Here is a 23,645-nt window from a genome sequence, read left to right on the forward strand (position 1 = left end):
AGCCTCTGATGGCTCTCAGCACCCTTCCTAAGTTTCCTTCCCTGAGATCGGCTGCGGTGTGATAAATTTGTACGCCGAGGTATTTAAAGGTGCTATACGACCACGGCAACCCATGTGTTGAAGTGTCAGTTTGGCGATCCATTGGGATCGATGTCAGTGGAAATAGGCAGGATTTTGACCAGTTAACATGTAAGCCCGATAAATCTCCAAACCTGTTCAATAATTGTAATAATCCCGGTAGTGAGGATGTGTAATTGTTGAGGTATACTAGGGCGTCATCTGCGTATAAAGATACGATCTGGTGTCTATTGCCCTCTGGTATCACCCTTTCCTGAACCCTACCCCTCAGATGTGCTGCCAATGGTTCGATTGCCAGGGCAAATAATAGCAGTGATAGTGGACAACCCTGCCTTGTGCCTCTACCTATGGGAAACCGCTCCAATATTATCCCTCCTGTCTTAACCCGGGCAGTGGGGCCGGAGTACAGTATGCTAATCCACTGCATGAATACCTTCCCGAATTTCATGCGGCTCAATGTTTCCAGTAGGAAAGGCCAGCCCAAGGTGTCAAACGCTTTTTCTGTGTCAAGGGATACCACTACTCGTCCACATTCTGAGTCTGGGGTATCTGTCATGAGTCGTATGAGGCCTCTAATGTTGACAAAGGTACTGCTTCCAGGAATAAAACCTGATTGGTCTTCGTGGACCAGCATTGACATCAACGGGAGGAACCAGTTCGCAAGTTTCTTCCCTAGAAATTTACAATCCAGGTTTAGCAAGGATAAGGGACGGTACGATCGGACATCTAAAGGTGGTTCCCCGGTTTAGGAAGGACCACTATCACCGCCTCTCGCTGAGAATCCGGCATTCGTCCCGTCGCTAGTGCCTCTTGTAGCTTTTCTATGTATGGCTTAATTAACTGTGATGTGAATGTATGGTAGTATTCAACTTGTAGGCCATCGCTGCCAGGTGCCTTGTTACGTGCTAGTTGACTTGGAGCCAGGAGGATCTCCTCAAACTCTGTGGGTGCATCAAATGCTTCCCTGTTAGACGCAGTTAGGCTAGGTAGAGCGAGTGTGTGGAAGAAATCTGCTACTTGCGCTGACGATGGGGCGGGTTGCGTCACGTATAAGGTGCAGTAGTATTGCCTGAACACATCATTTATTTCTCTCTGAGTGTTATTCACTACCCCGGAGTCCAGTCGTAGGGCTCCAATTGGGGTATGCCATTGTTCACCTCACACCAGCCAGGCTAACAGCCTGCCGGAGCGATCCCCCTCGGAGTGTGCCCTGGCAAGATAGTGCCGGAAGTCAAATTTGTGTAACTGAGAATCTACCTCAGTTCTGCGTATGCGTAATCTATTTAAGGTCTCCAGGGTGATTGTACCCAATGCCACTGCTCGCTCAACTTCACAAAGTTTAGTTTCTACCTGGAGCAGTTCACGGGACAATGTGCGCCGGGTTCCCCCCAGTCGCCGTTAAACACAGGCCCCTGACCACCACTTTGAGCATCCCATTCTACTGCTTGTGTTGATGCAGTCTCACCATTCACTACAAAATAGGTGCAGAAATGTTTTGTCATTTCTTGATGGAATGGAGGGTCTAGGAGCAATTCTGGTTGAAAGCGCCAGGTAGGAATGCATGTGCGTGTTCTGCCCTGTAGGAAGTTGGCTCTGTGTGTACTATTTAAAAGAAAGAAATACCATACACAGAGTCCAAGGGTTCCACTTAGAGGTAAGATAGTGGCAAAAAGAGAATTCTAATGCTCTATTTTGCGGTAGTGTGGTCGAGCAGTAGGCTTATCAGAGGGTAGTGTTAAGCATTTGTTGTACACACACAGGCAATAAATGAGGAACACACACTCAAAGACAATTCCAGGCCAATAGGTTTTTATATAGAAAAATATATTTTCTTAGTTTATTTTAAGAACCACAGGTTCAAGATTTACAAACAATACTTTAAATGAAAGGTATTTCACTCAGGTATCTTAGGAACTTTGAATAATCACAATAGCATGTCCAGGTTTGGCAAAAATGGCAATAAGCTATTTTAAAAGTGGACACAGTGCAAAAATCAAAATTTCCTGTGGGAGGTAACTAAATATTAAGTTCAAAGGTAAGTAAAACACTCACATGGTTCAAAGTTTGGTCCAAGGTAGCCCACCGTTGTGGGTTCAAGGCAAACCCAAAGTTACCACACCAGCAGCTCATGGCCGGTCAGGTGCAGAGGTCAAAGTGGTGCCCAAAGCACATAGGCTTCAATTCAAATAGGGGTGCCCCGGTTCCAGTCTGCCAGCAGGTAAGTATCTGCAACTAAGGAGGGCAGACCAGGAGGGTTTTGTAGGGCACCGGGGGACACACATGCAGGCACAAAAAACACACCCTCAGCGGCACAGGGGCGGCTGGGTGCAGAGTGCAAACAGGCGTCGGGTTCGCAATAGGATTCAATGGGGAGACCCGGGGGTCTCTTCAACGTTGCAGGCAAGGGCGGTAGCCACCACCTGGGCTAGGAAGAGGGCCGCCTGAGGGTTGCTCCTGCACTGGAGTTTGGATCCTTCAGGTCCTGGGGGCTGCGGGTGCAGTGTTTCCCAGGCGTCTGGTTCTTTGAAGCAGGCAGTCGCGGTCAGGGGGAGCCTCTGGATTCCCTCTGCAGGCGCCGCTGTGGGGGCTCTGGGGGGGTCAACTCTGGCTACTCACGGGCTCGCAGTCGCCAGGGAGTCCTCCCTGTAGAGTTAGTTTTCCGCAGGTCGAGCCGAGGGCGTTGGATGCAGAGTGGAAAGTCCCACGCTTCCGGCGGGAAACGTATGGTCTTTAAAAGTTGCTTCTTTGTTGCAAAGTTGCAGTCTTGGTGAACAGGGCCACTGTCCTCGGGAGCTTCTTGGTCCTTTTGGATGCAGGGTAGTACTCTGAGGCTTCAGAGGTCGCTGGGCCCGGGGTGATGCGTCGCTCTTGCAGTTTTTCTCGAAGTGGGGAGACAGGCCGGTAGGGCTGGGGCCAAAGCAGTTGGTGTCTCCGTCTTCTCTGCAAGGCTTGAGGTCAGCAGTCCTTCTTCGTCTTCAGGTTGCAGGAATCTAGTTTCTAGGTTCTGGGGTGCCCCTACATACTGAATTTAGGGGTGTGTTTAGGTCTGGGAGGGCAGTAGCCAATGGCTACTGTCCTTGAGGGTGGCTACACCCTCTTTGTGCCTCCTCCCTGTGGGGAGGGGGGCACATCCCTAATCCTATTGGGGGATCCTCCAAAATCAAGATGGAGGATTTCTAAAGGCAGGGGTCACCTCAGCTCAGGACACCTTAGGGGCTGTCCTGACTGGTGGGTGACTCCTCCTTGTTTTTCTCATTATCTCACCTGGACTTGCCGCCAAAAGTGGGGGCTGTCCAGGGGGGCGGCATCTCCACTAGCTGGAGTGCCCTGGGGCATTGTAACACGAAGCCTGAGCCTTTGAGGCTCACTGCTAGGTGTTACAGTTCCTGCAGGGGGGGAGGTGTGAAGCACCTCCACCCAGAAAAGGCTTTTGTTTCTGTCCTCGGAGAGTACAAAGGCCCTCACCATATGGGGTCAGAAACTCGTCTCTCAGCAGCAGGCTGGCACAGACCAGTCAGTCCTGCACTGAACAATTGGGTAAAATACAGGGGGCATCTCTAAGATGCCTTCTGTGTGCATATTTTAATAAATCCAACACTGGCATCAGTGTGGGTTTATTATTCGGAGATGTTTGATACCAAACTTCCCAGTATTCAGTGTAGCCAATATGAAGCTGTGGAGTTCGTTTTTGACAAACTCCCAGACATGATATGGCCACCGCTATATATACAATGTCTAAGAATAGACTTAGACACTGTAGGGGCATATTGGTCATGCAGCTATGCCCTCACCTGTGGTATAGTGCACCCTGCCTTAGGGCTGTAAGGCCTGCTAGAGGGGTGACTTACCTATGCCACAGGCAATATTTTGTGTGCATGGCATCCTGAGGGGATGCCATGTCGACTTGGCCTTTTTCTTCCCACCAACAGACACAATCTGCAATGACAGTGTGCATTTGTTAGGTAAGGGGTCCCTTAGGGTGGCACAACATATGCTGCAGCTCTTAGGGACCTTCCCTGGTCACAGGGCCCTTGGTACCACTGGTACCTTTTACAAGGGACTTATCTGTGTGCCAATTGTGGAAACAATGGTACATTTTAGGTGAAAGAACACAGGTGCTGGGGCCTGGTTAGCAGGGTCCCAGCACACTTCTCAGTCAAGTCAGCATCAGTATCAGGCAAAAAGTGGGGGGTAACTGCAACTGGGAGCCATTTCCTTACACAAGCGCCCCCCAGCCCACAGGCCAGGAGAATCAGCCAAAGCTGGGAGAGTCTTCGTAGTCGGTCAGGTGAGGAGGAGTAGAGGAAATAGGCTGGTTTGTCGCAGAGCCTACTCTGCCTTACGTCCTCCTGTTCAGGTCATTCCCTCTGGGGAACTGACCCACTTCCACAGTGATAGGACCTAGTCTGAATTGCCTCTAGACTGTGCTTTTAATGTCTTCACCCATTCTCTCTAGTTTGGGGTTAGAGGTATCCACCTCTGCTAATCTTATCTTAGCCAGGGTCACCCCTATCTTACCCAAAGAGGTTACCCAGAGCTGGAGTAACCCCACCATGACCAACAGGGTCAGGGGGCCTAACTTGCTATTTGGCATGGGGTCAGACCACCATGCCAAGGATAGTGGAGCCATGAAGGCTAACACCCAGAAGAGGCCACTGACAGCTGCCAGTGCCCAGAACCACACCTTTAGCTCTTCACCTGCAAGGGAAGGAGCTAAGTTACAGGCTTCTTTGGGTTCAGGGTTCCTGTCTGCTGTGTAAGAGTGGGGGGGGGTTACTACATCTTGTAGTAAACACCCTTCTTTCACTCTTTCTTCTGTTAACTGAGGAGCCACCCACTCAGGTTTAACAGTTGCCTGACTAGCCAGGACTTCTTTTGGGTCAGGTTGGACTTTACCAGTGCCATTTTTGGAGTTCTCCCCTACTGGAGCAGAATCTCCTTGGCTTGCTGGAACCTTGGCTAAAGGTTGTCCACCTTTCCTACTCTGTTTTCCTTTCTTTTTCTTTTGGGGCCTACTTGCAGTTACTGTAGGGGTAGCACCTCCAGAACCCTTGGGAGAGGACTGGCACTGGACCAGTTCCTCTCTTGGGCTCTGACTAACGTCTGGGTAGTCATTTCCCAGGAGACAATCAAGGGGGAGGTCTGTACTGACTACCACCCTTCTCCAGCTAAATGTCCCACCCACTTCTATGGGCACAAAAGCCACAGGCCTATCAGTAACCCTGTCTGGGCTAACTCTTACTCTGGCAATCTCACCTGGGATGTACTGGTTTGAGAACAACCTGTCATGCATTATAGTGTGGCTGGCACAAGTGTCTCTCAGGGCAGTGGCTGGGATTCCATTCACCAGTAGGTGGTGGAAGTGTCTACTTCCCTCTGGAATCTCCAACTCACCTGTTGGGCCCTTTCTCCAGTTGAAGGCTATGAAGGCCTCCTCATCTGAGGAGTCCTCCCCAATGGCTACACTGGTCACCCCAGGGATTTTGCTAGGGGGTTTGTTTTTGGGACAAGAAGTGTCCTTGGTGTGGTGCCCTGTCTGTCTACATTTTTGGCACCATGCCTTAGTGGCATCCCAGTTCTTACCCTGGTACCCACCTTTGTTTTGGGTTGTGTCTTGGGGCCCACCCACCTGGTCTTGTTTTTGGGGGCCTACAGAGGACTCTTTCTTTATTTCTAGTGTCACCCACTTTCTCCTGGGGAGTCTTTGTAACCCCTTTCTTTTCGTCACCCCCAGCGGATGTTTTGGTTACCCTAGTCTTGACCCAGTGGTCTGCCTTCTTTCCCAATTCTTGTGGAGAAATTGGACCTAGGTCTACCAGATACTGATGCAACTTTTCATTGAAGCAGTTACTTAAAATGTGTTCTTTCATGAACAAATTATAAAGCCCAACAGTCATGCTCTTCGTTTCCAGTTAGCCAACCATCCAGTGTTTTCACTGAGTAGTCTACAAAATAAACCCAGGTCTGGCTCGAGGAGTTTTGAGCCCCCCCAAACCTAATCCTGTACTCCTCAGTGGAGAATCCAAAGCCCTCAATCAGGGTAGCCTTCATGAGGTCCTAAGATTCTACATCTTTACCAGAGAGTGTGAGGAGTCTATCCCTACACTTTCCAGTGAACATTTCCCAAAGGAGAGCTCCCCAGTGAGATCTGTTTACTTTTCTGGTTGCTCAAGCCCTCTCAAAAGCTGTGAACCACTTGGTAATATCATCACCATCTTCATATTTTGTTACAATCCCTTTGGGGATTTTTAAGATGCCAGTATTCTCTCTGACCCTATTTATGCTGCTGCCACCATTGATGGGAGCTAAGCCCATCTCTAGTCTTTCCCTTTCTATGGATAGGAACTGTCTCTCCAAAGCCAATCTTTTGGCCATCCTAGCTAACAGGAGGTCACTTTCATTGAGGCTGCCCTTAATGCTTCCAGAGCTGTTGGACTCCCATGTTGGAGAAGCAGCATCTCTGACTATCACTTGTGGCGTCAGGGTTGGAGGAACCCTGGTCTCCCTTACTAGGACTGGAGGGCGGAATTCTCCTCCACATCACTAGTCTCCCCCTCTGTAAGGGTATCTTCAGAGGGGTTGTCTCAAGGAAACTCTGTCAAGAGCTCCTGGAGCTGTGCTTTGGTAGGGTTTGATCCAGTTTTTATCTTTTTTATTTTTCAGAGAGTCTGTAACTCTGACATCCTAAGATGCAGGTAAGGGGTGAGGTTGAGCTCCACCACCATCTCTTCTGCAGTAGACATTATTTCTCTAAAAGTTGGGATACTTTTTAAGAATCTAAAACTATCTCTAGAACTTAATCCAAACTTTCTGATGGATACAACTACCTGTGGATTCCTCACCTCATGAATACTCCCATGGCGCCAGCATTCGACGGAAATCTTCTTACTAGTCTCTGCACGTCGACGAGGACGTCACTGTCGCCCACGCGACGCCGTCTGACGTCATACAGGCAATAAGAGGTCCTCGACGACGTGCGGACGTCAGTTCCCTTTTTTCCGTGCATTCGAAACGGTTATCTTCGAGGGAGCAACTGTTACTCTTGCGGTTACAGTGTATATCTTGCTGCGTAGTCTTTCGCTGTGGAAATAATGTTGCAGAGAAAGTCTGGATTTAAGCCTTGTCGTGAGTGTGGAGGCAAGATGTCGGTGACGGATCCTCATTCCGATTGCCTTTGGTGTTTGAGCTCCGACCACGACGTCTCGACTTGTGATTCATGTCAGCACATGAATCCAAAGGCTTTTAAAGAACGTGAGGCGAAGCTGTTTATGGCCAAGTCAAAGGAGAAGCATCACAAGAAGTCTTCTCCAAGACATCAGCGTCATCGAGACTCCCGGCGCCGTAGAGAATCTCGGCGTCATTCAAGGGAGGCTCGTTCCAGGTCTCCGGATCGGCGCCGAAGAACATGGGAGGTCAGCCCCACGGTTACGCCGCATCCTTCGACGCCGTTGCCTTCTCCGGCGTCTCCAACTTCACCTGGACAGGCGTCGGTGATTGAGGTATTGGAGCCTCAAGTGTTTTCTCCGACGCCGGCGTCGGGGTCGCCTCCGAGACAGGCACCCCAGTATCCGGCTTTTCCCACCCCCGGAGCCGATAGTTCCGCATTCTTGAATGCGATGTATGCCATCTTCCAACAGATGGCTCCAGGGGGTGCTCCGGCTGGGCCTTTGGCCTTTTCTTTGGGTGATCCTGCGCCTCTTCGGCCGGCACCCTTTATGCCCTTTCTCCCGTTTGGGAACGTGGGCTCGGCGCCAGTGTCGGCGCCGGTGGCCGCTCCGGTGGCTTCGGAAGGATTGGCCCCAGGGATTTCCATCCCGTCGACGTCGAGATTTCGGCCTGTGACTCCGGTGGGTCCGTCCGTTTCAACTGCTCTTCAGTCGGCGCCGAAGTTACCTGTGGCGCCGGATGCGGCGTCGGTGGCTTCGGAAGATCGGCGCCGATCTCCGACTTCGGCGGAGGCATTGTCGACTCCGCGGATTGAGCAACGACTGCATTCAAGGAGACGTGCTCTCCGGGTACTAGAAGAGCAGGAGTACCAACGAGCCCTAGAGGAAGGAGAGCTAGAGGACTCGGGTGATGGGCTGCGTGGACTGGAGTCGGCCAGTGGGCTGGACACTTCCCCTGAGTGGGACCTTTCGTCCCCGGGGGAATATACTGAGGAGGCTGCTTCCTTTCATGCAGTGGTACGGAAGGCAGCTAGTTTTTTGGACCTGCCTTTGCCGGTGGTGGAGGCGAAACAAAACCTTTTGACAGAGGTGTTATATCCGGCCTCAGCCGCGGCGGAGCCTCTGTTACCTTTTAATGACGCTCTGCTGGATCCGGTTTTAGAGGTGTGGAAGAGGCCGGCATCTTCCCCAGCAGTTCAGAGCCGCGGCCAGGAGGTATCGGGCGGCTCCAACTGACCCTGGTTTTCTGTCCAGGCACCCTACGCCAGAGAGCTTGGTGGTGCAGGCCTCCTGTTCGTCCAAGTCAGCGCCTGGTTCTTTTCCGACAGTGCCTGGGGACAGAGATTCAAAGAAGCTAGAGGCGCAGTCGAAGAAGATTTTTTTCGTCCTGCAGTCTGGCGTTAAAAGCCACCAATGCAACCTGTATCCTGGGGAGGTATATTCATGCTCTGATGGATGACATCTCTTCGTTTACAGAGCTTCCCCAGGGTCTTTTGGATCTTGTCTCAAATGCCCAGGCTGCTGCGACCCAAATTATCCAGACGGGACTGGATACCACCGACTCGGTAGCCAGAGCAATGGGCACAACTGTGGTGGCAAGGAGACAGGCCTGGCTCCGTAACTCGGGCTTTTCGGCAGATGTACAGTCCACATTGTTGGATCTCCCGTTTGATGGGGACAAACTGTTTGGGGCTAAGGCTGATTCGGCCTTGGAACGTTTTAAGGAAAGCAGGGCCACGGCTAAGTCGTTAGGGCTCCAAGCTCCTTCTTCCACGGCCTCTTCCAGATTTTTCAGGAGGTTTCGTGGATTTGGGCGTGGCTCTTCCTCCTCTTCCTTTCGGGGAAGATATCAGCAACCTGCCTCTTCCCATCCCTATAGATCTTTTAGGGGGAGAGGTAGGGTCCGCACCAGAGGAGCCTCTCAGCAGCACTCTGCCTCTTCCTCATCCTCTGGCGGGGTGCAGCAGGGGAAGCAGCCTTAGGCTTCCAGCATTTCCAACTCACGCCTCTCCTGTAGTGGGAAGATTACAGCATTTTCTCACCAAATGGGAGACTGTTACGTCGGACAATTGGGTTCTCAGTGTGGTGGGAAAAAGGCTACACCCTTCCTTTTCGGGAGTTTCCGCCCCTCATCCCGCCCCGCCCTTCGTATTGTTCACAAGAACACCTCCTGTTGCTAGAACAGGAGGTAGAAGTCCTCCTTTTAAAGGGCGCGGTGGAGTTGGTCCCGGAGCAGGAAAGGGGTCAAGGAGTTTACTCAAGGTATTTCCTGATTCCCAAGAAGGATGGTCGTTTGAGACCAATTCTGGACCTGAGGATCTTGAATTGGTTCCTCAAGCAGGAAAAGTTCAAGATGCTGACCCTAGCACAGGTGCTTTTGGCGTTGAACATGGAAGACTGGATGGTGTCTGTCGACTTGCAGGATGCTTACTTTCATATCCCGATACTCAAGTCACACAGGAAGTATCTCCGGTTTGTGGTGGGATCGCAACACTATCAGTTTGCGGTCCTTCCGTTTGGTCTTACTTCAGCACCTCGAGTCTTCACGAAGGTGATGTCGGTGGTTGCGGCAGAGCTCAGAAGGAAGGGGATAGCAGTATTCCCTTACTTGGACGACTGGTTGATCAAAGCCAAGTCCCCGGAGCTTGTGTTGCGTCATCTGCAGTCAACAACCCAGTTGTTGTTCGACCTGGGTTTTTCGGTGAACGAGCCCAAATCTCACCTAGAGCCCTCTCAGCGCCTCCTGTTCATAGGGGCAGTACTGGATACAACATTGGGTCGGGCCTTTCCTCCGCCTCAGCGGATTCAAGATATTCAGGATTTGGTTCCAATGTTTCGAAATGGAGCGGTAGTTCCAGTCCTCAAGGTCCTTTGTCTGCTCGGTCTTTTTGCCTCCTGCATTCTGTTGGTCACGCATGCTCGCTGGCACATGAGGGCTCTTCAGTGGTGCCTCCGAAGGCAGTGGTCTCAACACAGAGGGGATCTAGAGGGTACTGTCAAGATCTCCAGAGATGCTGCTGTGGATTTGAAGTGGTGGATTGTAAGCAACAATCTTTCGCAAGGAAAGCCGTTCCAGCAGTCGCCACCAGTGGCCACAGTCATAACGGATGCTTCCACTCTAGGGTGGGGAGCTCATCTGGGGGATCTGGAGATCAAAGGTCTTTGGTCTCCAGAGGAACAGATTTTTCACATCAATCTGTTAGAATTACGGGCTGTACGTCTGGCTCTCAAGGCCTTCCTCCCTTCCCTTCGTGGTCAGTCGGTACAGGTCCTAACGGACAATACTACCACGATGTGGTACATAAACAAGCAGGGAGGAGTGGGGTCGTACCTTCTCTGCAGAGAAGCTCTTCGACTATGGTCCTGGGCAAAGGACCATCGGATTTGCTTGATAGCAAACCATCTGGCCGGAGTTTTGAACGTGCGTGCGGACAGTCTCAGTCGCCACTTCTCGGCAGACCACAAGTGGCGTCTCCATCCAGATCAAGTCCGTTTAATCTTCCAGAGGTGGGGGTTTCCTCGGGTAGATCTGTTCGCCACTCGAGAGAACGCGCATTGTCCGTTGTTCTGCAGCCTTCAGTATCCGATGCAGGAAGCGTTGGGGGACGCGTTTCAAATGACCTGGTGCGGCCAGTTGCTTTACGCGTTTCCTCCCATACCCCTTGATTCCTCGAGTATTGAGGAAGATTTGCCAAGACCGGGCTCTAGTAATCTTAATAGCTCCGGATTGGCCAAGGAGGGTGTGGTACTCCGACCTTCTCCAACTCTCAACGTGCCCGCCGCTCCGTCTCCCTTTCAGGGCAGACCTCCTCTCGCAGTCGCAGGGGCAGGTTCTACACCCCAACCTCCAGAGTCTGCACCTACATGCCTGGAGATTGAACGGGGCAACCTGAGTTCCTTCTCTCTCCCGCCTGAGGTAGTGGATGTTATATTAGCGGCCAGGCGACACTCCACTAAATCTATCTACGCTAATAGGTGGTCTAAATTTGTTGCGTGGTGTGGAGAGAGGCAGATTGATCCTTTGCATGCTCATCTATCGGACGTTTTGTCTTTTGCTCTATCTCTGGCGCAGAAAGGTTGTGCAGTGGCTACCATTAAAGGTTATTTATCAGCCTTGTCAGCCTTCTTATGTCTTCCAGACCAACCATCTTTATTTAAATCCCCTATTGTTATCAGATTCTTGAAAGGTCTTCTAAATCAATATCCTCCAAAGCCATTCGTTATGCCGCAATGGGATTTGTCCTTAGTCCTGACTTTCCTTATGGGGTCCCCTTTTGAACCTATGCATTCTTGCCCCTTGAGGTATTTGGTTTTAAAAACAGTCTTCCTGATAGCTATAACATCAGCAAGGAGAGTGAGTGAGTTGCAGGCCTTATCAGTAAAACCCCCTTATACAACTTTTTATGGGGATAAGGTGGTGTTGAGGACCAAGGCTGCTTTCCTCCCGAAGGTTGTTTCACCCTTCCATTTGGCTCAGGCAATTACTTTGTCCACGTTCTATCCTCCGCCTCATCCTTCCAAAGAGGAAGAAAGACTGCACCGTCTAGACCCAAAGAGAGCGTTGAGCTTCTTTATCGATAGAACAAAGGATTTCAGGCTGGAGGATCAGCTGTTTATTGGATACGTGGGCAAGAGGAGAGGAAAGGCAGTCCACAAGAGAACACTATCCAGGTGGGTTGTTCTTTGCATTAAAATCTGTTACTCTTTGGCAATGAAGGATCCTCCTGAGGGCATTAGAGCTCATTCCACCAGAGCTAAGTCGGCCACTTCGGCCTTGGCCAGAGGTGTTCCTGTGGTCGACATCTGCAAGGCCGCAACTTGGTCGTCCCTTCACACTTTTGCAAAACATTACTGTTTGGATTCTGAGGTTAGAAGGGACGGCCATTTTGCACGGTCAGTGCTGCAGGATTTCTTGGTTTGACCATTTAGGCACCCACCGCCGGGCGTGGTACTGCTTTGGGACTCTATTCATGAGGTGAGGAATCCACAGGTAGTTGTATCCATCAGAAGAACGAGTTACTTACCTTCGGTAACGACTTTTCTGGTGGATACATTAGCTACCTGTGGATTCCTCACGGTCCCACCCGCCTCCCCGTTGCCTTTCTGGTCTTACCAAGTAATCCTTGAGTGCGCTCCTCTTGGTCTTTGAGGGTGCAATAGATGTATATATAATATATTTATATATATATATGTATATATCTTTGTGTATATACTTGGTGTGTGTATATATATATTTTAAAAGAGAGAGTTTTATATATATATATATATGTACATAAAAAGATTTACAGTTATTCATACAATGTGGTGTATTTTTACAATATAATGGATGTTGCCTTGCTCTTTCATTGCATTGCCTGGTTGTTCTCATGCACGTAAAAAATGATTGGTACTGACGTCCGCACGTCGTCGAGGACCTCTTATTGCCTGTATGACGTCAGACGGCGTCGCGTGGGCGACAGTGACGCCCTCGTCGACGTGCAGAGACTAGTAAGAAGATTTCCGTCGAATGCTGGCGCCATGGGAGTATTCATGAGGTGAGGAATCCACAGGTAGCTAATGTATCCACCAGAAAAGTCGTTACCGAAGGTAAGTAACTCGTTCTTTACAAAACTTTTAAACTCTAAAAGAAATGCTAACAGGGACTAACCGAAGGCCCTAGCAGGACTTTTAAAATTTAGAAAAATAACTCAAATTTCAAAAATCTGTTTCTAATGACAATTTTTGGAATTTAGTTGAGTGATCAGGTATTGGCTGAGTAGTCCAGCAAATGCAAAGTCTTGTACCCCACCACTGATCCACCAATGTAGGAAGTTGGCTCTGTATGTACTATTTCAAAGTAAGAAATGGCATGTACAGAGTCCAAGGGTTCCCCTTAGAGGTAAGATGGTGTCAAAAAGAGATAATTCTAATGCTCTATTTTGTGGTAGTGTGGTCGAGCAGTAGGCTTATCAGAGGGCAGTGTTAAGTATTTGTTGTACACACACAGGCAATAAATGAGGAACACACACTCAAAGACAATTCCAGGCCAATAGGTTTTTATATAGAAAAATATATATTCTTAGTTTATTTTAAGAACCACAGGTTCAAGATTTACAAACAATACCTTTAATTTAAAGTATTTCACTCAGGTATCTTAGGAACTTTGAATTATCACAATAGCATGTACAGTTGTGGCAAAAATGGCAATAAGCTATTTTAAAAGTGGACACTGTGCAAAAATCAACAGTTCCTGGGGGAGGTAAGTAAATGGTAAGTTCACAGGTAATTAAAACACTTACAGGGTTCAAAGTTGGGTCCAGGGTAGCCCACCGTTGGGGGTTCAAGGCAACCCCAAAGTTACCACACCAGCAGCTCAGGGCCGGTCAGGTGCAGAGGTCAAAGTAGCGGCCAAAACACATAGGTTTCAATGGAAATAGGGGTGCCCCGGTTCCAGTCTGCCAGCAGGTAAGTACCCGTGACTTCGGAGGGCAGACAAGGGCGGTTTTGTAGGGCACGGGGGAGGGGGGGGAGACACGAGCAGGCACAGAAAGTACACCCTCAGTGGCACACGGGCAGTCGGCTGCAGAGTGCAAACAGGCGTCGGGCTCACAATAGTATTCAATAGGGAGACCCGGGGGTCTCTTCAGCGATGCAGGCAAGGGGGGGGGGGCTCCTTGGGGTAGCCACCACCTGGGCTAGGAAGAGGGCTGCCTGGGGGTCGCTCCTGCACTGGAGTTCGGATCCTTCAGGTCCTGGGGGCTGCGGGTGCAGTGTGTTTCCCAGGCGTTAGGTTCTTTGAAGCAGGCAGTCGCGGTCAGGGGGAGCCTCTGGATTCCCTCTGCAGGCGTCGCTGCCGGGGCTCAGGGGGGACAACTCTGGCTACTCATGGGCTCGCAGTCGCTGGGGAGTCTTCCCTCTAGAGTTAGTTTTCCGCAGGTTGAGCCGAGGGAGTCTGGTGCAGAGTGGAAAGTCTCACGCTTCCGCCGGGAAACGTGTGGTCTTTAAAAGTTGTTTCTTTGTTGCAATGTTGCAGTCTTGGTGAACAGGGCCGCTGTCCTCGGGAGCTTCTTGGTTCTTTTGGATGCAGGGTAGTCCTTTGAGGCTTCAGAGGTCGCTGGACCCTGGGGGATGCTTCGCTCTTGCAGTTTTTCTCAAAGTGGGGAGACAGGCCAATAGGGCTGGGGCCAAAGCAGTTGGTGTCTCCATCTTCTCTTTAAGGCTTCAGGTCAGCAGTCCTTTCTTCAGGTTGCAGGAATCTTGTTTCCTAGGTTCTGGGGTGCCCCTAAATACTGAATTTAGGGGTGTTTAGGTCTGGGAGGGCAGTAGCCAATGGCTACTGTCCTTGAGGGTGGCTACACCCTCTTTATGCCTCCTCCCTATGGGCAGGGGGGCACATCCCTAATAGTATTGGGGGAATCCTCCAAAATCAAGATGGAGGATTTCTAAAGGCAGGGGTCACCTCAGCTCAGGACACCTTAGGGCTGTCCTGACTGGTGGGTGACTCCTCCTTGTTTTTCTCATTATCTCCCCTGGCATATTGCTCATGCAGCTATGCCCTCATCTGTGGTATAGTGCACCCTGCCTTAGTACTGTAAGGCCTGCTAGAGGGGTGACTTACCTATGCCACAGGCAGTATTTTGTGTGCATGGCATCCTGAGGGGGATGCCATGTTGACTTGGCCTTTTTCTTCCCACCAACAGACACAATCTGCAACGGCAGTGTGCATGTGTTAGGTGAAGGGTCCCTTAGGGTGGCACAACATATGTTGCAGCCCTTAGGGATCGTCCCTGGTCACAGGGCCCTTGGTACCACTGGTACCTTTTACAAGGGACTTATCTGTGTGCCAGGGGTGTGCCAATTATGGATACAATGGTACATTTTAGGTGAAAGAACACTGGTGCTGGGGGCCTGGTTAGCAGGGTCCCAGCACACTTCTCAGTGAAATCAGTATCAGGCAAAAAGTGGGGGGTAACTGCAACAGGGAGCCATTTCCGTAAATGCCCCATTTCATATTGACTGTCAGCGGTCCGATATGGTTTTGGCTAGATATGACGCCCCTGTGAAGTTATTGGTTAGGTCCACTGAACAGAGCAATAAGTCTATGCGGGTGTGCGAGCGGTGAACCGGGGAGTAGAAAGAGTATTCCCTATCCAGGGGATGTTGGGTGCTCCAAATATCCCACAGCTTCCTGTCTGCCATCCAGGTCTGCAGCACCGGAGTGGTTTTCCTGCTGGGGGTGCCCTCCTGTGGGGGGGTGAGGTCTATTTCTGTCAGGCACACAGTTCCAATCGCCGCCCCAAATGCAGTGTATTGTGGGGGTCTTGGAGTATTTGTGGGGTGCCTGACAGTAGAAAATCTCCCTGCCTCATGTTTGGGGCGTAAAGTCCTATTATTGTGAGTGGTTTACCGTCTAATGTCCCATCAAGTTCAATATATCGGCCTTCTGCGTCAATCTTTTGGTGTTCTACCGTGTATGGGACTTCTGGTGCAATCCAGATCAACACACCCCTCGCAAATGCTGATGTCGTGCTACCGCCTGAAGACCCTGGCCTTTTCCGCCTGAGGTTATTTAGTTCTTCCTGTGTGAGGTGCGTTTCCTGCAAGATTGCATGTGCGTGCCGTTTAAGGTATGCATATATCTTGCTACGTTTGGAGATGTTGGCCATCCCCCTCACATTCCACGTCGTGTGCCCATATCTTTCTGATGGATACAACTACCTGTGGATTCCTCACCTAATGAATACTCCCATGGCGCCAGCATTCGACGGAAATCTTCTTCCTAGTCTCTGCACGTCGACGAGGACGTCACTCTAGCCCACGCGACGCCGTCTGACGTCATACAGGCAATAAGAGGTCCTCGACGACATGCCGACGTCCGTTCCCTTTTTTCCGTGCATTCGAAACGGTTATCTTGGAGGGAGCTACTGTTACTTTAGTGGTTACAGTGTGTTTTCTGCTGCGTAGTTCTTCTCTGCGGTAACCATGTCTCAGAGAAAGTCGGGTTTCAAGCCCTGTCGAGAGTGTGGGGGCAAGATGTCCGTTACAGATCCTCACTCCGACTGTCTCTGGTGCTTGAGCTCCGATCACGACGTTGTGACTTGCGATTCATGTCAGCACATGAATCCGAAGGCCCTCCAGGAACGTGAGGCTAAATTATTCCTGGTGAAGTCGAAGAGGAAGGAAAAACATCACAAGAAGTCTTCCTCGCCAAGGTCTCATCGGCGTCATCGAGACTCCCGGCGCTGTAGAGATTCACGGCGTCATTCAAGCAAGGAGACTCGTTCGAGGTCGCCTTCGGCTCGACTTGGGAGGTCAGTCCCACGGTCATGCCGCATCCATCGACGGCGTTGCCCTCTCCGGCGTCACCGACTTTGCCTGGACAAGCGTCTGTGGTTGAGGTGATGCAGCCTCTTGTGATGTCTCCGGCGTCGCGGACGTCGAGGCCGGCGTCGGGGTCGCCTTCGATCCAGGCACCCCAGTATCCGGCTTTTCCAGCCCCTGGAGCCGATAGTACCGCATTTCTGAATGCAATGTATACCATCTTTCAGCAGATGGCTCCAGGAGGTGCTCCGGCTGGTCCTTCGGGGCCTTTGGCCTTTTCATTGGGTGATCCTGCGCCTCTTCGGCCGGCACCCTTTATGCCCTTTCTCCCTTTTGGGAATGTGGGCTCGGTGTCGGCGCCGGTGGCCACTCCGGTGGCTTCAGAGGGATTGGCTCCGGATGTTTCCATCCCGTCGACGTCGGGATTTCGTCCTGTGACTCCGGTGGGTCCATCGGCTCAAAGATCCCTTTGTCCTGCTCCTTCATCGGCGCCGAAGCTGTCTGCGGCGCCGGATGCGGTGTCGGATGCTTCTGGAGATGGGCGCCGATCTTCGACTTCGGCAGAGGCCATGTCGACTCCGCGCATTGAGCAGAGACTACATTCAAGGAGGCGTGCTCTCCGTCTGTTGGATGAGCAGGAGTACCAGCGAGTCCTGGAGGAAGGAGAGGTTGAGGACTCGGGTGATGGACTGCATGGTCTGGATACTTCCCCTGAGTGGGACCTTTCATCTCCAGGGGAGTATACAGAGGAGGCTGCTTCCTTTCACGCGGTGGTGAGGAAGGCGGCTAATTTTCTGGGCCTGCCTTTGCCGGTGGCAGAGGCGAAGCAGAATTTATTGACGGAGGTGCTGCATCCGGCCTCTGCTGCAGCGGAGCCTCTCTTGCCGTTTAATGAGGCTTTGCTTGATCCGGTGTTGGAGGTGTGGAAGAAGCCTGTATCTTCCTCGGCAGTTCATAGGGCTGTGGCCAGGAGATATCGGACTGCACCATCTGACCCTGGCTTTCCTTCAAGACACCCTACGCCGGAGAGCTTGGTGGTACAAGCCTCCTGTTCTTCAAAATCAGCACCTGGATCCTTCCCGACGGTGCCAGGAGACAGGGACTCCAAAAAACTGGATGCGCAATCCAAGAAAATATTTTCTTCTTGCAGTTTGGCGTTGAAGGCCACCAACGCAACTTGCATTCTGGGGAGATATGTCCATGCTCTTATGGATGATATTTCATCTTCTTTTACGGAGCTTCCCCAGGGACTCTTGGATGTTGTCTCAGACGCCCAGGCTGCCGCAACCCAGATTATCCAGTCTGGACTGGACACGACCGACTCGGTGGCTAGGGCGATGGGCACGGCTGTGGTGGCAAGGAGACAGGCCTGGCTCCGTAATTCAGGGTTTTCTGCGGATGTACAGTCGACCCTATTAGACCTCCCGTTTGCCACAGCCAAATCATTGGGACTACAAGCCCCTTCTTCTACCTCCTCTAGATTTTTCCGGAGGTTTCGTGGATTTGGACGTGGCTCTTCCTCCTCTTCCTTTCGGGGGAAATTCCAGCAACCCGCCTCTTCTCACCCCTATAGATCATTTAGAGGGAGAGGTAGGGCCCGCACCAGAGGAGCCTCTCAGCAGCACTCTGCCTCTTCCTCGTCCTCTGGAGGGGTGCAGCAGGGAAAGCAGCCTTAGGCTTCCACCATTTCCCACTCACTCCTCTCCTGTAGGGGGAAGATTACGGCATTTTCTCCACAAGTGGGAGACTATTACAACGGACACTTGGGTTATCAGTATTATGGAGAAAGGCTACAACCTTCCCTTTCAGGAGTTTCCGCCCCGCCCATCTTATTGTTAAGAAGAACACCTCCTGTTGCTAGAGCAGGAGGTTCAAGTCCTCCTTTCAAAGGGCGCGGTGGAGTTGGTTCCAGAGCAGGAAAGGGGTCGAGGTTGTTACTCAAGGTACTCCCTGATTCCCAAGAAAGATGGTCGGTTGAGACCGATCCTGGATCTGAGGATCTTGAATTGGTTCCTCAATCAGGAAAAGTTCAAGATGCTGACCCTAGAACAGGTGCTTTTGGCGTTGAACAAAAAAGATTGGATGGTGTCTGTCGACTTGCAGGATGCTTATTTTCATATCCCGATACTCAAGTCGCACAGGAAGTATCTCCGGTTTGTGGTAGGGTCGCAGAACTATCAGTTTGCGGTCCTCCCGTTTGGTCTTACTTCAGCACCTCGAGTCTTCACGAAGGTGATGTCAGTGGTTGCGGCAGAGCTCAGAAGGAAGGGGATAGCAGTATTCCCTTACTTGGACGACTGGTTGATCAAAGCCAAGTCCCCGGAGCTTGTGTCGTATCATCTGCAGTCAACAACCCAGTTGTTGTTCGACCTGGGCTTTTCGGTGAACGTGCCCAAATCTCACCTGGAGCCCTCTCCGCGCCTCCTGTTCATAGGGGCAGTACTGGATACAACATTGAATCGAGCCTTTCCTCCGCCTCAGCGGGTTCAAGATATTCAGGAATTGGTTCCAATGTTTCGAAATGGAGCGGTAGTTCCAGTCCTCAAGGTCCTTCGTCTGCTCGGTCTGTTTGCCTCCTGCATAATGTTGGTCACGCATGCTCGCTGGCACATGATGGCTCTTCAGTGGTGCCTCCGAAGGCAGTGGTCTCAACACAAGGGAGATCTAGAAGGTGCGGTCAAGATCTCCAGAGATGCTGCTGTGGACTTGAAGTGGTGGATTGCGAGCAACAATCTTTCACAAGGAAAGCCGTTTGTGCAGTCGCCACCAGTGGCCACGGTCATAACGGATGCTTCCACTCTAGGGTGGGGAGCTCATCTGGGGGATCTGGAGATCAAAGGACTTTGGTCTCCAAAGGAACAGATGTTTCATATCAATCTGTTAGAGTTACGGGGTACAGGTCCTGACGGACAATACTACCACGATGTGGTACATAAACAAACAGGGAGGAGTAGGGTCGTACCTTCTCTGCAGAGAAGCTCTTCGACTATGGTCCTGGGCAAAGGACCATCGGATTTGCTTGGTAGCAAATCATTTGGCCGGGGTCTTGAATGTACGTGCGGACAGTCTCAGTTGCCAATTCTCGGCCGACCACGAGTGGCGTCTCCATCCAGATCAAGTCCGTTTAATCTTCCAGATGTGGGGGTTTCCTCTGATCGATCTGTTTGCCACTCGGGAGAACGCGCATTGTCCGTTATTCTGCAGCCTCCAGTATCCGGTGCAGGGAGCATCAGGGGACGCGTTTCTGATAACCTGGTGCGACCAGTTGCTTTACGTGTTTCCCCCCCATCCCCTTGATTCCTCGAGTGTTGAGGAAGATTCGCCAAGACCGGGCCCAAGTCATCTTAATAGCTCCGGATTGGCCAAGGAGGGTGTGGTACTCCGACCTTCTCCAACTCTCGCTGTGACCTCCGCTCAGTCTCCCTCTCAGGGCAGACCTCCTCTCGCAGTCGCAGGGGCAGGTTTTACACCCCAACCTCCAGAGTCTACACCTACATGCCTGGAGATTGAACGGGGCAACCTGAGTTCCTTCTCTCTCCCGCCTGATGTAGTGGATGTTATATTAGCGGCCAGGCGACACTCCACTAAATCTATCTACGCTAATAGGTGGTCTAAATTTGTTATGTGGTGTGGAGAGAGACAGATTGATCCCTTACATGCTCATCTGTCAGATGTTTTGTCTTTTGCTCTGTCTCTAGCGCAGAAAGGTTGTGCAGTGGCTACCATTAAAGGTTATTTGTCTGCCCTGTCAGCCTTCATTTGTCTTCCAGATCAACCATCGTTATTTAAATCCCCTATTGTTCTCAGATTCTTGAAAGGTCTTCTAAATAAATATCCTCCAAAACCATTTGTTATGCCTCAATGGGATTTGTCCTTGGTCCTCACTTTCCTTATGGGGTCCCCTTTTGAGCCTATGCATTCTTGCCCCTTAAGGTATTTGGTTATTAAAACAGTCTTCCTGGTGGCTATAACATCTGCAAGGAGAGTGAGTGAGTTGCAAGCCTTATCGGTAAAACCCCCTTATACAACTTTTTATGGGGATAAGGTGGTGTTGAGGACCAAGGCTGCTTTACTCCCGAAGGTTGTTTCACCCTTCCATTTGGCCCAGACAATTACTTTGTCTACGTTCTATCCTCCGCCTCATCCTTCAAAGGAGGAAGAGAGACTGCATCGATTGGACCCAAAGAGGGCGTTAAGCTTCTACATGGATAGAACGAAGGACTTCAGGCTGGAGGATCAGCTGTTCATCGGATACGTGGGCAAGAGGAGAGGAAAGGCAGTCCACAAGAGAACACTCTCCAGGTGGGTTGTTCTTTGCATTAAAATCTGTTACTCTTTGGCAAAGAAGGATCCTCCTGATGGCATTAGAGCTCATTCCACCAGAGCTAAGTCGGCCACTACGGCCTTGGCCAGGGGTGTTCCTGTGGTCGACATCTGCAAGGCCGCAACTTGGTCGTCCCTTCACACTTTTGCGAAACATTACTGTTTGGACTCTGAGGTCAGAAGGGACGGCCATTTTGCACGGTCAGTGCTGCAGGATTTCTTGGTTTGACCATTTCGGCACCCACCACCGAGAGTGGTACTGCTTTGGGACTCTATTCATTAGGTGAGGAATCCACAGATAGTTGTATCCATCAGAAGAACGAGTTACTTACCTTCGGTAACGACTTGTTCGGTGGCATGTGTAGCTGCATATACACATGCTGTGCATAGTCCGCCGTCTGGTGTTGGGCTCGGAGTGTTACAAGTTGTTTTTCTTCGAAGAAGTCTTTTCGAGTCACGAGACCGAGGGACTCCTCCCACCTCGGTTCCATTGCGCATGGGCGTCGACTCCATCTTAGATTGTTTTCTTTCCGCCGTCGGGTTCGGACGTGTTCCTTTTCGCTCCGTGTTTCGGGTCGGAAAGTTAGTCAGAATCTCGGAAACTTCGTCGGTATTGTTTCGTTCGGTATCGGGGTAGTTAGAACCTATCGACACCGAATCTTGAAGAGCTTCGGGAGCCCTTCGGGGTAATTTCGAACATCTGTCGGGGCCTGGTCGGCCCGACCGCGTGCAACATCGAGACTAATGGAACGGACCCCGTTCCGATTCTGTCCTAAATGCCATAATAAGTATCCTTATACGGATCAACATTTGGTCTGTAACTTGTGCCTGTCCCCCGAGCACAAGGAGGATACGTGTGAAGCCTGTCGCGCGTTTCGGTCGAGGAAAACGCTCAGAGACCGAAGAGCCAGGAGGTTGCACATGGCGTCCACGCCGACAGGATAACAACGGTTCGAGGAGGAGGAAGAAGAATCTTTCTCCATCCACGAGTCGGATTCCGAAGAATTCGACGTCGAAGAACTACCAACCGTGAGTAAGACGTCGAAACAAACATCACACGAGAAGACTGCCAGAGCCCAGGGGACGCCACTGCCAACAGGCCATGGCTTAACCCGGAAAGTAGGTGACCGTCCAACGGCACCGAAAAAGGGCGAGCTGCTGTCGAAGACATCCGACTCTGGTCGAGATACAGGCAGGCAGCACTCTCGGGACCGAGAGAGTGACGCCGAAAAAAATCGCCACCGACACAGCGGCTCCGAAGTTGGTCGGCACCGAGAGGGCACGACGCCGAAAAAACAAAAGATCTTGTCGGAGCCGAAAAAATCAAAAACGGTTTCGGTGCCGAAACGCCCGGCAACCGAACCGAAAACTGGTTCCTACTCAGAGGAACAGGGACTGTCCTCTCAACTAAAAAAAAACACAGGTTTGAGGAGGAATTACAACCAATTCAGCCAGATCACACGCAAAAGCGGATCTTTATTCAAAAGGATACAGGGAAGATTGGCACTCTTCCCCCAATCAAAAGGAAAAGGAAACTTGACTTCCAGCAAGGAGACAAGCAACCACAAGCGAAGGTGGTAAAGAAGGTAACTCCACCACCCTCTCCACCACCATCAACTCATGCATCACCGGCACAAACTCAACCATTAACACACTCACCAGCTCATACCACAATGAGCCAGGATGATCAGGATGCATGGGACCTCTACGACGCTCCAGTATCGGACAATAGCCCAGAGTCGTACCCAACTAAACCGTCACCACCTGAGGACAGTACATCATATTCACAGGTAGTAGCTAGGGCAGCTGAATTCCATAATGTCTCGCTACATTCGGAGCCGGTTGAGGATGACTTCCTCTTTAACACCCTGTCCTCCACCCATAGCCATTATCAAAGCCTTCCCATGCTTCCCGGAATGCTAAGGCACTCGAAACAAATATTTCAAGAGCCAGTTAAAAGCAGAGCCATAACTCCAAGGGTGGAGAAAAAAATACAAGGCTCCGCCCACAGACCCTGTCTTTCTTACATCACAACTGACACCAGACTCAGTTGTTGTGGGGGCAGCTCGTAAAAGAGCCAACTCGCATACATCAGGCGACGCACCACCTCCGGAAAAGGAGAGCCGCAAATTTGATGCAGCGGGAAAGAGGGTTGCAGCACAAGCGGCAAATCAGTGGCGCATCGCCAACTCGCAAGCACTCCTGGCGAGATACGACAGGGCTCATTGGGATGAGATGCAACATCTCATCGAACACCTCCCAAAGGAGTTCCTGAAACGAGCGCAACAGGTGGTGGAAGAGGGACAAAGTATCTCGAACAATCAGATACGGTCTTCCATGGATGCAGCGGATACAGCTGCAAGGACAATAAATACTTCAGTCACCATAAGGAGGCACGCATGGCTGCGCACATCTGGGTTTAAACCCGAAATACAACAGGCTGTGCTCAATATGCCGTTTAATGAACAGCAATTGTTTGGGCCGGAGGTCGACACTGCAATTGAAAAATTAAAAAAGGACACCGATACAGCCAAAGCCATGGGCGCACTCTACTCCTCGCAGGGCAGAGGCACATTTGGCACATTTCGTAAAACAACCTTTCGGGGAGGGTTTCGAGGGCAACCCACAGAAACAAGCACCTCACAAACAAGACCACCAACCTACCAGGGACAATATCAAAGGGGAGGTTTTCGGGGACAATACAGAGGGGGCCAATTCCCAAGAAACCGGGGAAAATTTCAAGGTCCCAAAACCCCTCAAAATAAACAGTGACTCACA

General features: G+C 51.0%; 1 protein-coding gene across 3 annotated transcripts in view; it reads left to right on the plus strand.

Annotated features, from left to right (window-relative positions):
* Positions 1 to 23,645, plus strand: part of MAEL (maelstrom spermatogenic transposon silencer) — a 999,863-nt gene that overhangs the window by 569,334 nt on the left and 406,884 nt on the right. The window lies entirely within an intron of this gene.

The sequence above is a fragment of the Pleurodeles waltl genome, chromosome 8 (genome assembly GCF_031143425.1).
Source record: "Pleurodeles waltl isolate 20211129_DDA chromosome 8, aPleWal1.hap1.20221129, whole genome shotgun sequence".
NCBI lineage: Eukaryota > Metazoa > Chordata > Amphibia > Caudata > Salamandridae > Pleurodeles > Pleurodeles waltl.